At 54.5% G+C, this 12715-nt stretch overlaps 1 long non-coding RNA gene across 1 annotated transcript; it reads left to right on the top strand.

The window, feature by feature from the left end:
- Positions 1-2709: 2709 nt before the first annotated feature.
- Positions 2710-8175, top strand: LOC146760443 (uncharacterized). Its single transcript, XR_014947694.1, has 2 exons — positions 2710-3047; positions 3885-8175. It is a non-coding gene; the product is annotated as an uncharacterized LOC146760443 (long non-coding RNA).
- The last annotated feature ends 4540 nt before the right edge of the window (positions 8176-12715 follow it).

The following is a 12715-nucleotide window of genomic DNA, read 5'->3' as shown; positions in this document are numbered from 1 at the left end:
CAACTCAAGCCACTCAGTGATTCTATCAAACAATTCTTGAATGATACCTACGAAAGGAGAATATAGGGTAACAAGTGGTCTTCTGTCAGAAAGAAGGCATTTATCCTGTTCCTGAAGGCTGCAGTAAAACAAAGCTCCCTCAAGGGCTCGTGGGGAAGGGTGGAAGTGCAGGTACAGTGGCTGAGCTGTGGCACAGCGGGTGCTCCCCATGGCCACCTGCCTCTCAGCGCTCCCAGACCCTCTGGAAAAGAGCATTTTTCCCTGGGGATGTTACCAAAGCAGCAGGGCCATTTCAGGCCCATGCCCAGCATGAATTTTGAGCTGGCAGTAGCCCCTGCACAGCCCTGAGAGCAGAGGGTGCAGGATGTTCCTGAACCTGCCTGTGAGGAGGCAGCTGCTGGGAGGTGCTGTCACAGTACCTGTTCAGAGTGATTCTGACCCAGACCTGGTGTTTGTGTTGGATGGTAGCAAAGCAGTGCAGCCTCCACTATGAGCCTGACTTGGAACAAGCTTCTCCTGTCACCAAGAAAGTCATACCCAAACATTTGCTTCCTTTCCTCGCACCAGAACACAGCTGGCACCCTGCTGCTCCTGGGCCAGAACGGAGTGCCAAGGCAGCAAATGCTGGGAATGAGAGGCCTGAGGAGGCTGCTCCATGTGGCAGAGGTCAGCCAAGACTGCAGATGCATTACCACAGAGCGCCTTCCTGTCTGTCTGCTCCCTCCAGGGAGCACACTGCTAATGCTGAGCAGGGCCAAGCATGGGACTGAGGAACACCGAACACACTCCCTCCAGTTCTAAAAGACAGCAGTGATAGAACTGAAAATTAGGGATGCACAAGAAAACCCTGGCAAAGCCAACTTTCTGACGTGGCTTTTCTCTTAGGGGAGCAGAGGAATCAGTCGCTCCCTTCCTTCATCACTTGGGCCTCTCTGCCCTTGTAACAGCCTGATCCTGATCCATGGAGCAGAGGGCTTGAAAATGGATAGAGGAGAGCTGCCCTCAGTGCCAATCCTCAGTTCCCAGCCCCAGGCAGCAGTTGCTGATAGGGCAGAGGTGGCCACTGCTCTGGGAAGGGCAGTTTTGATGGTCCACAGGCACAAGCTGTGGTGCTGATCTCAAAACAATGCTCCTTTTCCCCCTTAGAGGTTGCAAGAACTGTGTCCTCAGGCTGCACAGAGATGGGTCTGGGAGCAAAGCCGCATTCCCTTTCCTTGCTCACACTGACCCCAGGCGCTGGATCCCAGGGCAGGAAGGTTTCCAGGAGGAAGGTGTGAGGTGCAGCGCTGCAGCTTTCTTCTTCTTCTGGGGCTGTGCCCCCCCACGTGCGCACCCAGCACAACGCCCAGCACAAGGTATCCAGAAGCATTGCATCCATCCCGGCACAACGATGGGCTGTACCCACATGCTCCACAGTAACCCTGGCCCCGCGCTCCTCCAGCTGCAGGCAGCATGAGAGTGGGGACAGCCCCAGCCAAGCGGCACCACTGCTGTCCCCACGGGAGGGTGGCCGAGGGGCCAGGGTTCATGGCCAGTGGTGGGGGCCTCTTTCCAGGCGCAGGGTTGCTGCATGTTGGCAAGGTACGGCGGCTCCTCTCCGGGCAGGCAGTGTTTGTCGCGGTGCTCTGCTCGCCGTGCTGTAACATCGCTGTCATTTTCTGAGAAAACCGGACCAAGGTTTCAAAATGTCAGAGCTGCACACTGCGAGGAGTCCTGGAGACAGGAAACAACCTCTAAAACCCTGACGCCTACAGAATTTATTGACCCCGGAGACAACGTAACCTCTCATTTCCGCGCCGGGCTCATCTCCTCCACCCAGCCGCGTGTCGGGGCCGGGGCCGGGCCGGCAGGAGACGGTTCCGCTCCGCGCAGCTCCGCGCTCGGCTTCCAACGCCGCCTCGAATCCGTGCGTGGCTCCTCCTGGCGCCGCAGCCGTTTCTGCCGGTTCCCTCAGCGGAAAAGCCGCTCGAAAGCCGAAAACGCTCCTGAGCGGTGGCAGCAGCATTCCTCTCCTTTTCTCTCCTCTTCTCTTCTTTCCTCTCCGCTCCTCTCCGCTCCGCTCCTCACGCACCCGCCTCCCCACGGGGCCCGGGGTCCCGCGTCCCTCCCGCATCCCGACCCGAGCGTTGGTCAGACTCGTGGCTCCGTGCTCCCTGTCGGCGCTGCCCCGCCCGGTGCGCGGCTGCCCGGCCCGCGACACGTCTGCGCGCGGTCGGGCGGCTGCGGCTCAGCCGTGCGTGCGGGGCGGGGAGCGCCCGCATCCCGTGCCCGCCCCGGCGCGGCGGCGCGGCGCGGGGGAGGCGGCGGCCGCCTCCGTGCTGCATCGCGCGGCGCCGCTGGCGGGGGCCGGGGCCGGGCGGCAGCGCTGGGTGCGGAGGATGGGCGCAGCGAAGGGCCGGGCCGAGCACCCCGCCCTGCCCCACCGCACCGCGCGGCGCCGCGGCTGCTCCGCCTGAGCGCGGAGCCGCATGGCCCTGCCGCCCGCCGCGCCGTAGGTGCCCCCGGGGAGGCTCCGCGGCCCCGCCCCCCCCCCTCCAAGCTCCGTCGTTCCGCAGCGAAGCGCGGACACGCAGCGCTCGGCGAGGATTCACCCGGCTCGGCTCCACCGCGAGGTCGGCGGGCGCGGAGCGGAGCGGCGCGGGCTGCCCGCGGCGGGGCGATGCGAGCGGGCTCGGAGGGCTGCGCCGCTGCGTGCCCCGCGCCCGCGCCCGCGCCGTCCCCCCGCCTCCCGCCCGCCCGGCGCGGTGTGTGCGTGTGTGCATGTGCGCTGCCGCTGCCCGCGCCGGAGCCGGAGCCGGAGCCGGAGCCGGAGCCGGAGCCGAGCCGCCGCGCTCCATGGGGCCGTCCGTGCGGGCTGCCCTTCCCTCCGCGGCCGCCGGCAGCCGCCACCGCGGAGCCGGTCTAGGATGCGGCTGCTGAGCCATGGCACAGGGCAGAGAGGCGGCCAGCCTGCCTGCTGCGAGAGTCTGAAGCCCCGCCGGAGCCCGGCCGCGGCCGCCGCTGCAGGGGAAGCGCTCCGGACGCCGTCTTTCCCCGAGAGGCACCAGGTAATCGCGGAGCTGGCGGCCGTCGCCCGGCTCCCGCCGCATTGCAGCCGCCGTTACTTATTCATGGGGGAAGGGGCGCGGGAGGGCGCCAGCGGCGGGGTCCCGCCCGGCTCCGTGCAGGGCTCGCCCGGCATCGCACCGGGACGGGACGGGACGGGACGGGGTGTCCGCCGGCGCCTGGGACTCCCCTCCCGGGGGGGCGGCGGCCGCGGGGCCGCGCGGGGCGAGGGTGGGGTGGGCGCCACGAGCCGGGCCGGGCCGGGCCGCGCTCCCATCGCTGCCCGCGGGACGGCGCCGGCGGCCGCCCGCGGCTGGGGGTGCTGCAGGGCCGCGGATACCGCGGCGGCCGCCGCCCCCTCCGCTCCTTGGCGCGGTGCTGCCGCCGCCTGGGGAGCGCCGGCACCGCCGGGCCGGGCCGGGGCTGCGCGGTGCCGCCCGAGCCCTGCGCTGCCGGGGTCGCGGCCGTGCCCGCGGTCCTGCCGGGCGCTCGCTCGGGGGCACGGCTCGGCTCCTCCGGCTGCGGGGGGTTCCTGAGCTCCTCCGCAGGGAACGCACCGGGTGTGCGGAGATGCGGCTCCCGGCTCCCTCCTGCCGCCTGCCCTCACCGCGGGAGGCTCCCGTCAGCCGCGCCGTCCCGCTGCCCTCGCCCGGCACACGCCTCTCATTGCACCTCTGTCCTGGGAGGCTGTCGCTTGTCCCCGGGATCCCAGGATTTGTGTTAAGTGCCGTCCCTTCCCCTCCCCTCCTTTTTGTGTGTAGTGAGCGCTCCTCGTCTGCGGGAAAGCAAATGTAGGACACAATCAACCTTTTTTTTTTTTTTTTTTTTTCTGATGGAAGGTTCCCGTTAGGGGAGACAGCACGGCAGTTGTTGAGGAGCCAGCCGAAACCTTGCAGCCATGTTGATGTCAGGAACAAACAAACCTCCCTGCAGGGATCGGCTGCAGCTGAGGAGGGGGCCACGGAGGGCGGCTACACGGAGGGGCAGTTCAGTGCTGCCACACCTGGGGAGCACGGGCAGAGGTGGGCGAGGAGCTGTCACAGCCCTTCCTGCTGTTGCTGCTTGCCAGGCGCTGGCTTGGCATCAGCATGGCATCTGCAGATCACGGCCACTGCCCTCTGTCATTTTCTTCTGTGATACAGGGCAGCAGTATTTCCTCTCCTGTGCTGTTGTCTTCTCTCTCTAGCCTGGTCTGTCATGTCTCCAGGGCAGGCAATTTTCATTGCATTGAGCAACTGGAACAGGAGGGTGTGTTGGCCTTAGCTGCTGGTGTGAACATCATCTGACCAGCCCCCAAACCAAGGAGGGGAAAGCTGGGAGCCTTTAGCTGGGGCTGTCCCTGCACGGTCTCTGGCTGTCTCCTACAGAGCTTGACAGCCCAGGATACCTATGCCTTTCTCGTCATGTTGCTGGTTACTGATCTTTCCCATTCACGTTTACATGTCCCCAGAGTAAGGTGGTGTCTGCTCATTCCTTCTGAGAATCCTTGTCTGAATGCTGCATGTCCAGCCCTTTTCAAGTGAAGGTCGACAGACAACAAAGCAGTGGGATGGATGGATCCTCCCTGGGTTGTTGGAGCCTTTTGGTGATAACTGTGTGTCAAAGGGTTTCTACTTCCTTGGGAGGGCTGGGCTGGTTCTGGCAGCACCCATCCTACCTGCAGCCATCGGCAGGAGCACAGTGCCCAGGGCTGTTGGGGCAGTGTGTGCCTCGTGGTGTGGTGGGGCCTCTGCCTGGTTCCATTAGCTTGGAGTCATCCCCTGGAGCCGTGGGCTGTGTGTGGGTCTCCCCTTGGTGTCAGCCCACTGCTGTGTTTTACTGCTGGAATCTGTCCTGGTGGGGTGGAGCCGCTGTGCTCCAAAACGTGGAGCAGCGATTCCTCTCTGTTGGTCTGAGAGTCAGGTTCAATTCTGCAGGAAGAACCATACCAGAAACTGAATGCTCTCAGTGCCCAAACACCTTTCTGATCTACATTTCTAAATATAAGCTGTTCTCAAGGGATTATGCATTTGTTTAAATGCATAATAAATGCATTTTAATGCATTAAGGCTGTATCAAAATGCACACCCAAGCTTTCCAGCTAGGCCTCCAGTCACAAAGCTTACTAAGAAGCTTCCCATGGTATATTAGCTTGCATTTCTTCTTTCAGAAAAAGCAGTTACCAGTTTTCTCATGGCAATGCAGTCAGTGGAAATAAATCCTGGCTATTTGAAGAGTCTCGCATGAGTTAGAAGCTGAGCTGGTCTACCAGTTTTGTGGCTTACTAAAACCTACACAAGTCCAGGAATGGACTCCTTGCACTCATCAATCTCATCTTTGGTTTATGCTCAAGGAGGTGCAGTGTTATTCAGATGGTTTCTTGGGTGCTGTCTTTGAATTTGTTGTACAAATCTTTTGCCTGAAGAGATTTGTATTTGGCTGCATCATTATGAACACTGGTAGATGTTGACCATGAGGTAGAGGAAGAAGGTAAGGTGTTGTCCAACCTAAGAATGGGACTGATGAGGTATGTGGGGCAAAACAGGTGGGAACCCAAAAACAAATGTGTCAGAACAGCACAGAAAGAGGGAAACGGAGCTTCCCCAGGCCAATCTGTAACTGAGCTCCCCACGCAGCTGCCTTGGTGTACATTTTTTTCCAAAAATTTCAGAAGATGGGGATGGTGTTCCCGCTGGTGTGGTCTGGGCAAGCAAAGGTGCCTGCAAGCAGTGGGGAGATGGAGCGTCCGAAGGTACCTGGAGAGCTTGTCGGTCTGTTGGGGCGCATGGGGATATGTTAAATGCTGAAAGGATAATGGCTTTCCATTGTTGATCAATATTTCCTATGCTTTCAGATGTGGTAACGGGTTTAGTTTATTAGAACAATCTTTGAATATTCTCTAAGCAAGCAACCCATCCAGAAAATCATGCTAATAGCTTTGTTATTAACAGGCCTGGCAGAATTTGAGCCAAGTAGAAAAGGCTTGTCTAAGTGCTGTTGCAGTGTTTGGGGCCAGGCAAATTCCATGCATTAGGAAAGATTTGTACTCCTTTGACCAGACATCACCGACTGTTGTCTATTTATATGCATCTAAATATATCCTCTGCAGACTTCAGACTCTTAGATAGTAGTAAAATTACTTTTCGATATTATGCTATTAAAATGTGCTTGCTGACACTACTTGATGAGTTTTATGCTAAGAGATGTGTGTGTATGTTTAAAATAAAAATTGTTCTTCAAGTTGTTACCTGAAATGCTTTGGAAGTGAAAGCGTGTTATGGTGCAGATGGAGAGCAAAAAGAAATACGGTTGAATTGAAGCAGTACTGGAGACATACTCAAGCCTCTAAGGCCAAATCCAAACAACTACAGGCTTTTGTTGCTTAAAAGTGAGCCATTCCCTCCATAAATATATATAAAATAATTGTTTACTTTGTGATACAATGGGAAGATTTGCTTCTGATTAGTCAGATATACCTTCTGACTACATGGTTCCTGCATGCTGAATACTGTGAAGTTTGAGACATCATTTTGGAAACAAACCCTGGAAGAAGCACCTTCTTGTCTGTTGTAGGTGTGCAGCAGGCCCAGGCAGCCAGCCAATGTTCTTCAGTGGTGCTCCTGCTGGGGCCACCCCTCATCCACAACAGCGCTAATGTGGGTACCCACCTGTGCTTGGCAGCAGGGGAGCTGACAGAGAGGAGCATGAGGTTCTCCTGACCAGGTTAACTGATCTGTCAGCTCCTGAGCTCTGGGTGAGTGGGAGCTGTGCTGTATGCTGCCCCAAAGGGACACACCAGGAAGTAATTGCAGGTGGAGGGGCTGATCTCACTGCATGCTGTGGTGCAATAGTAATTGCTGTCCAGGTAGTGTTTTGGAACTGGCAGTACAGATCCAGGGGTAAAAGATGATACTCTAGTTCCAAGCTTTCATAAATGTTCCCAGTTAACCCTGCTGCAAAAGTGGTTGCGTTGGTGATTCTGTGTCTGACTGGCCTTCAGACTATGATGGAATGGTAATAATAGTAATTTTCTGTGGCATCTCTTGCTTATGGTTCTTGAAGTAAGAAAACCTGTAGAGGAATTGAGAGCAATTGGTATCTGTAGGATGTTGAGACGGGCCACAGAGAAGTTAAATGTATGGTTCTCAGAAAAGGTCTCAAGTCTGGTATTTGGTCCCCTGATGCTCAGGGACAGGTACTGTGCCATCTTCAGCTCCTTGAATCATAGGATGGTATGGGTTGGAAAAGCTCTTAGTCATCATCTAGTTCTAATGCTTACATCTTTCTCTAGATCAGGTTACCCAAAGCCCCATCCAGCCTGGCCTTGAACAACTCCAGGGATGGGGCATCCATAGCTTCTCTGAACACCCTGTGCAGTGCCCTTACTACAATCATAGGTGGACAATCTGAGATCCAGACTGTTAGTCAGAGGAGTCCATTGCCCTGCCATGAACTGGGGTCATGGATTTCAGTGACAGCTGTCCTAGCTGCCAAATAGTCCTGTCATTTAGAAGGGTGTAGTGAAGTCTGTGATGCCTAAAGGGAGTAAGACCTAGGGGAAGGTCTGTGTCTGAGTGCACATTGACGTAGTGCCTGGTGCAGAGGAGGGTGGCAGCGCTGGCCACAGGGCTCCATTCCCCCGTGCCTGCCTTGCTGGCTGCCTGCTGCCTGTGGCTTGGGGCTGGAGCTGTTCTGCTGGCCTAAGCCAGTGTAGCAGTTCTCATGTTCTTGTGGGTTAAATCACTCTACAGATAATGTTTGTCCTGAGCAGGCTGAATAATGCAAAAGGTGATTTGTCAAATGGCTAATTCAGTGGCTAATGGGAAACCTCAGTAAAGGCCTCTTTAATTGCATAGCATGGGACTGGCAAACTGAGTGCTTGTATCTGGTTCCCAGTGCTGCAAAACCATGTCTCATGCTTTATTTTTGAGGTTGCTCTTCCTGCTGAGTTTCTCAACAAGAACTCCTATAAGATCATTTCCATGAGAACACACGATTAGCTGACTTGAAAGTTGAATGCCTGTTTTTTCCCTTGAAGTTTTTTGTTGTTGTTGTTCAAGTTTCTCTGTCAATGTCATGTTGGATTGTTGTTTTTGTTTTGGTTTGGTTTGGTTTATTACAGAGATGAATAAAGCTGTTTTCATTGCCAAAGCATTGTCACGTTGCCAGGTATCTGGTATTCCAGTTTATAATTCCTCATTGTCACGGAGTTCTCTCTAGAGCTCACTCCGGGACAGTGGGCACAACCCGGGGCAGCAGGAACAAAAGCCCCCCCCCCTTTTCTCTAGCGGCAATGCGGCGCGGCCCGGCCACGTGCGTTTAGGGAGACGGGGAAGGGAAGGGAGATTGCGATTAGGTCTAACAAAAAGTAAGGGAGAAAAAAAAGGTGATCTGAGAACGAATGGCAGTTTAATAACCCAATAATGCTAAACAGCAACAAGAGAGTTTCAACAAAGAGAATACCAAGTCCCAGATCTCACCTATGGAGCTGTGGAAGGCAGGAAGGTCTGACCACGTTGTCTCCTCGCAGGGAGCCGGTCCAGCAACGCCGTCTCCTTCCTCACTTCCCTTCCGGTGCCCCACCCCACATGCTCATTAAGGCAGTTCACAGAAAAAAAAACTTGTCCCCTTTACTCCCATTATTAGCATGGTGTTCTGATGTGGAATACCAACACCAACCAAATTGCAAAACCATAACATTCCACCCCTTATTACACATCATCACATCATGCCTAACTTTTATCAACATATAAACAGAACAGTAGTTAACATGCATTACATATGTACATACAGATATATATATATATATATACACACATGGAATCACAGGCTGCACTCCCCCAGCATCAGATTTCCCTGTGGCACACACTGAACATCCCCATCCTTCTGCATCACCCACCAGGTGCACCCAGGTCCCTGTGCAAAGACAGTTCCACGGAGGGGCCTCCCCTTTTCCAGAGGCTGGAAGGACCCAAACCGCTTTTCCCAGCATATTCTTTACATGCACCACAGGAACCTTGTCTCCCTCCACGGTACGCAGGGAGTTGGACTGTGTAGGGCCGTCTCGGTTGGCTGATCCTCGGGTGTTTACCAGCCAGGTGGCTTCTGCTAGATGTTTCTCCCAGTTCTTAAATGTTCCACCACCCATCGCTTTCAGCGTGGTTTTCAGCAAACCGTTGTGGCGCTCGATCTTACCAGCGGCTGGTGCGTGATAGGGGATGTGATAGATCCACTCGATGCCATGTTCTTTGGCCCAAGTGCTCACCAGTGAATTTTTGAAATGAGTCCCATTGTCTGATTCGATCCTCTCTGGGGTGCCATGTCGCCACAGGATTTGTGTCTCTAGGCCTAATATGGTGTTTCTGGCAGTGGCATGGGGTACCGCATATGTCTCAAGCCACCCAGTGGTTACCTCCACCATGGTGAGTACATAATGCTTACCATTACGAGTCTTTGGCAGGGTGATATAATCAATCTGCCATGCCTCCCCATATTTATACTTTTCCCATCGCCCTTCCCCCCAGAGAGGTCTCATCCTCTTGGCCTGTTTGATCATGGCACAGGTGTCACAATCATGGATGATCTGCGCAATAGCATCCATAGTTATGTCCACCCCTCGGTCTCTAGCCCACTTATGTGTTCCATCTCTGCCTTGATGGCCTGAGGTCTCATGGGCCCACCGAGCTAGGAATAACTCTCCCTTATTCTACCAATCCAGGTCTATCTCAGCCACCTCAATTCTGGCAGCTCGATCTACCTGGTGGTTATTTTGTTGCTCCTCTGTTGCTCGACTCTTGGGCACGTGGGCATCTACGTGACGCACCTTTAGGACCATGTTCTTTATTCGGGCAGCAATGTTCTTCCATAGTTCAGCGGCCCAAATAGGTTTACCTTTCCGCTGCCAGTTGTTTTGTTCCCATTGCTGCAACCACCCCCATAAGGCATTGGCCACCATCCATGAGTCAGTATAGAGGTAAAGCACTGGCCATTTCTCCCACTCAGCAATGTCTAGGGCCAGCTGGACAGCCTTTACCTCCGCAAATTGACTCGATTCTCCTCTTCCTTCCGTGGCCTCTGCAACTTGTCGTGTGGGGCTCCACACTGCAGCCTTCCATCTGCGATGTTTCCCAACAATGCGGCACGATCCATCAGTGAACAGGGCGAACTTCTTTTCATTTTCCAGAAGTTCATTGTACGGGGGAGCCTCTTTGGCGCGTGACACCTCTTCTGCTGGTGGTGCTTCAAACTTTTTACCTTCGGGCCAGTCCATGATCACTTCTAGGATCCCTGGACGGCTGAGGTTCCCCATCCGGGCCCGCTGTGTGATTAGTGCAACCCACTTACTCCATGTGGCATCTGTGGCATGGTGAGTGGAGGGAACCTGCCCTTTAAACATCCAATTCAGCACTGGAAGTCGAGGTGCCAGGAGAAGCTGCGTTTCGGTGCCAATTACCTCAGAGGCAGCCCGGACCCCTTCATATGCGGCTAAGATCTCCTTCTCAGTTGGAGTGTAGCCCTCTTCCGACCCCCTATATGCTCTACTCCAGAATCCTAGGGGTCGGCCTCGGGTCTCATCTGAGGTTCTCTGCCACAAGCTCCAAGTGAGACCTTTCTCCCCAGCAGCCGTGTAAAGGATGTTCTTCACATCCTGTCCCGTCCGTACTGGCCCCAGGGCCACAGCACGGGCTATCTCTTGCTTGATTTGCTCAAAGGCCTGCTGCTGTTCAGGGCCCCACGCGAAGCTATTCTTCTTTCGGGTCACCTGATAGAGGGGGCTCACAATGAGGCTATAATTTGGGATGTGCATCCTCCAGAAGCCTACCACACCCAGGAAGGACTGTGTCTCTTTTTTGTCAGTGGGCACAGACATTGCAGTAATTTTGTTGATCACGTCTATTGGGATGTGGCGACGCCCATCTTGCCATTTCACCCCAAGAAACTGGATTTCTTGGGCAAGGCCCTTTACTTTGTCTCGCTTAATAGCGAAACCAGCAGACAGGAGGATCTGGATTATCCGTTCTCCTTTTTTAAAAACCTCCGTCGCTGTATCACCCCACACAACGATATCATCTATATACTGCAGGTGCTCTGGAGCACCGCCCTGTTCCAATGTGGCTTGGATCAGCCCATGGCAGATGGTCGGGCTGTGTTTCCACCCCTGGGGCAAACGATTCCAAGTGTACTGAACACCCCTCCAAGTAAAAGCAAACTGTGGCCTACACTCTGTGGCCAAAGGGACAGAGAAGAATGCATTGGCAATATCAATGGTGGCATACCATTTTGCCTCTTTTGATTCCAGTTCATACTGGAGTTCCAACATGTCTGGCACTGCAGCACTCAATGGGGGTGTGACCTCATTAAGGCCACGATAGTCTACTGTCAGCCTCCATTCTCCACTGGCTTTGCGCACTGGCCATATGGGGCTATTGAAGGGTGAATGGGTCTTACTAATTACTCCCTGACTTTCTAGTTGTTGAATGAGCTTATGGATAGGGAGCAAGGAATCCCTATTAGTACGGTACTGTCGTCTGTGTACTGTTCTCGTGGCAATTGGTACCCGTTGTTCTTCCACCCGTAGTAACCCCACAGCAGACGGGTCCCCTGATAGGCCAGGCAAATCAGACAGCTGCTTAATATTGTCTGTTTCTATAGCAGCTATTCCAAAAGCCCATCTGTATCCTTTGGGGTCCTTGAAATGTCCCCTTCTTAGGTAATCTATTCCAAGTATGCAAGGAGCCCCCTGGCCAGTCACTATGCGATGTTTCTGCCAGTCTCTACCAGTGAGGCTTATCTCGGCCTCCAATACAGACAGTTCCTGTGAACCCCCAGTCACCCCATGTATATGTATCCGTTCTGTCCCTTCGAAACCTGAGGGTATCAGAGTGCACTGTGCACCGGTATCCACTAGTGCTTTATATTTTTGTGGTTCTGATGTGCCAGGCCACCGAATCCACACAGTCCAATACACTCTATTATCCCTTTCCCCCCCCTGGCTGAGGGCAGGGCCCCTCTATTGGTTGTCTACAGCGGTAGAGGCAACCTCAGTAGTGGCTGACCTCTTTTGTAATTTTCTTACCCGTGCTCGCAGTACAAAATTGGGTTCGTCATGCCACTTCTTCATATCCTCTCCATGGTCACGCAGGTAGTTCCACATGGCACCACGTGACATAGGCTCACTGCGGTCCTTCACTCGGACAGGTGTGCATTTGCGTCTGACAGCTGAGACTGCCACAGGTTCACTGTGGTTCCTTGCCGCAGACCAGCTCTTCTGCATGTTGTCCTGTCTTTTCTCCATTCGGTCCATTCTATCCACCATTTTACAGATGGCTGCGATGGTGGTACGGTGTGGCAGTAGTGAGTATTCGATATTTTGCAGTGAAAGGATGAGCTCAAAAATTTCAGGTCTCCTATCCAGCTCATCATACCTGTTAGAGTTCGTTAATAGTATACTGGAATACTTCACTGGTGCTGACCGTATGAGTTTCTTGCATATTTCCGGAGTACCGCTCACCTTTTCTGGGTCATGGTAATCCTCTGGGTCCCCAGGGACAAACGTGGGATCGAACAGCATTTCTGCCACAGCCATTTCTCTCAGGTACTGGATACCTTCCTCAGCTGTACTCCATTTTTCCAGTACAGGCTCCAAATCACTTTTGAGAAGACAGGTTGCCTTTACAGCTGATAGAATCCT

The sequence above is a fragment of the Coturnix japonica genome, chromosome 6, assembly GCF_054131305.1.
Source record: "Coturnix japonica strain WE chromosome 6, WE-NBRP24, whole genome shotgun sequence".
In the NCBI taxonomy this organism is placed as follows: Eukaryota; Metazoa; Chordata; class Aves; order Galliformes; family Phasianidae; genus Coturnix; species Coturnix japonica.
This window is presented reverse-complemented; position numbering and strand designations above follow the sequence as displayed.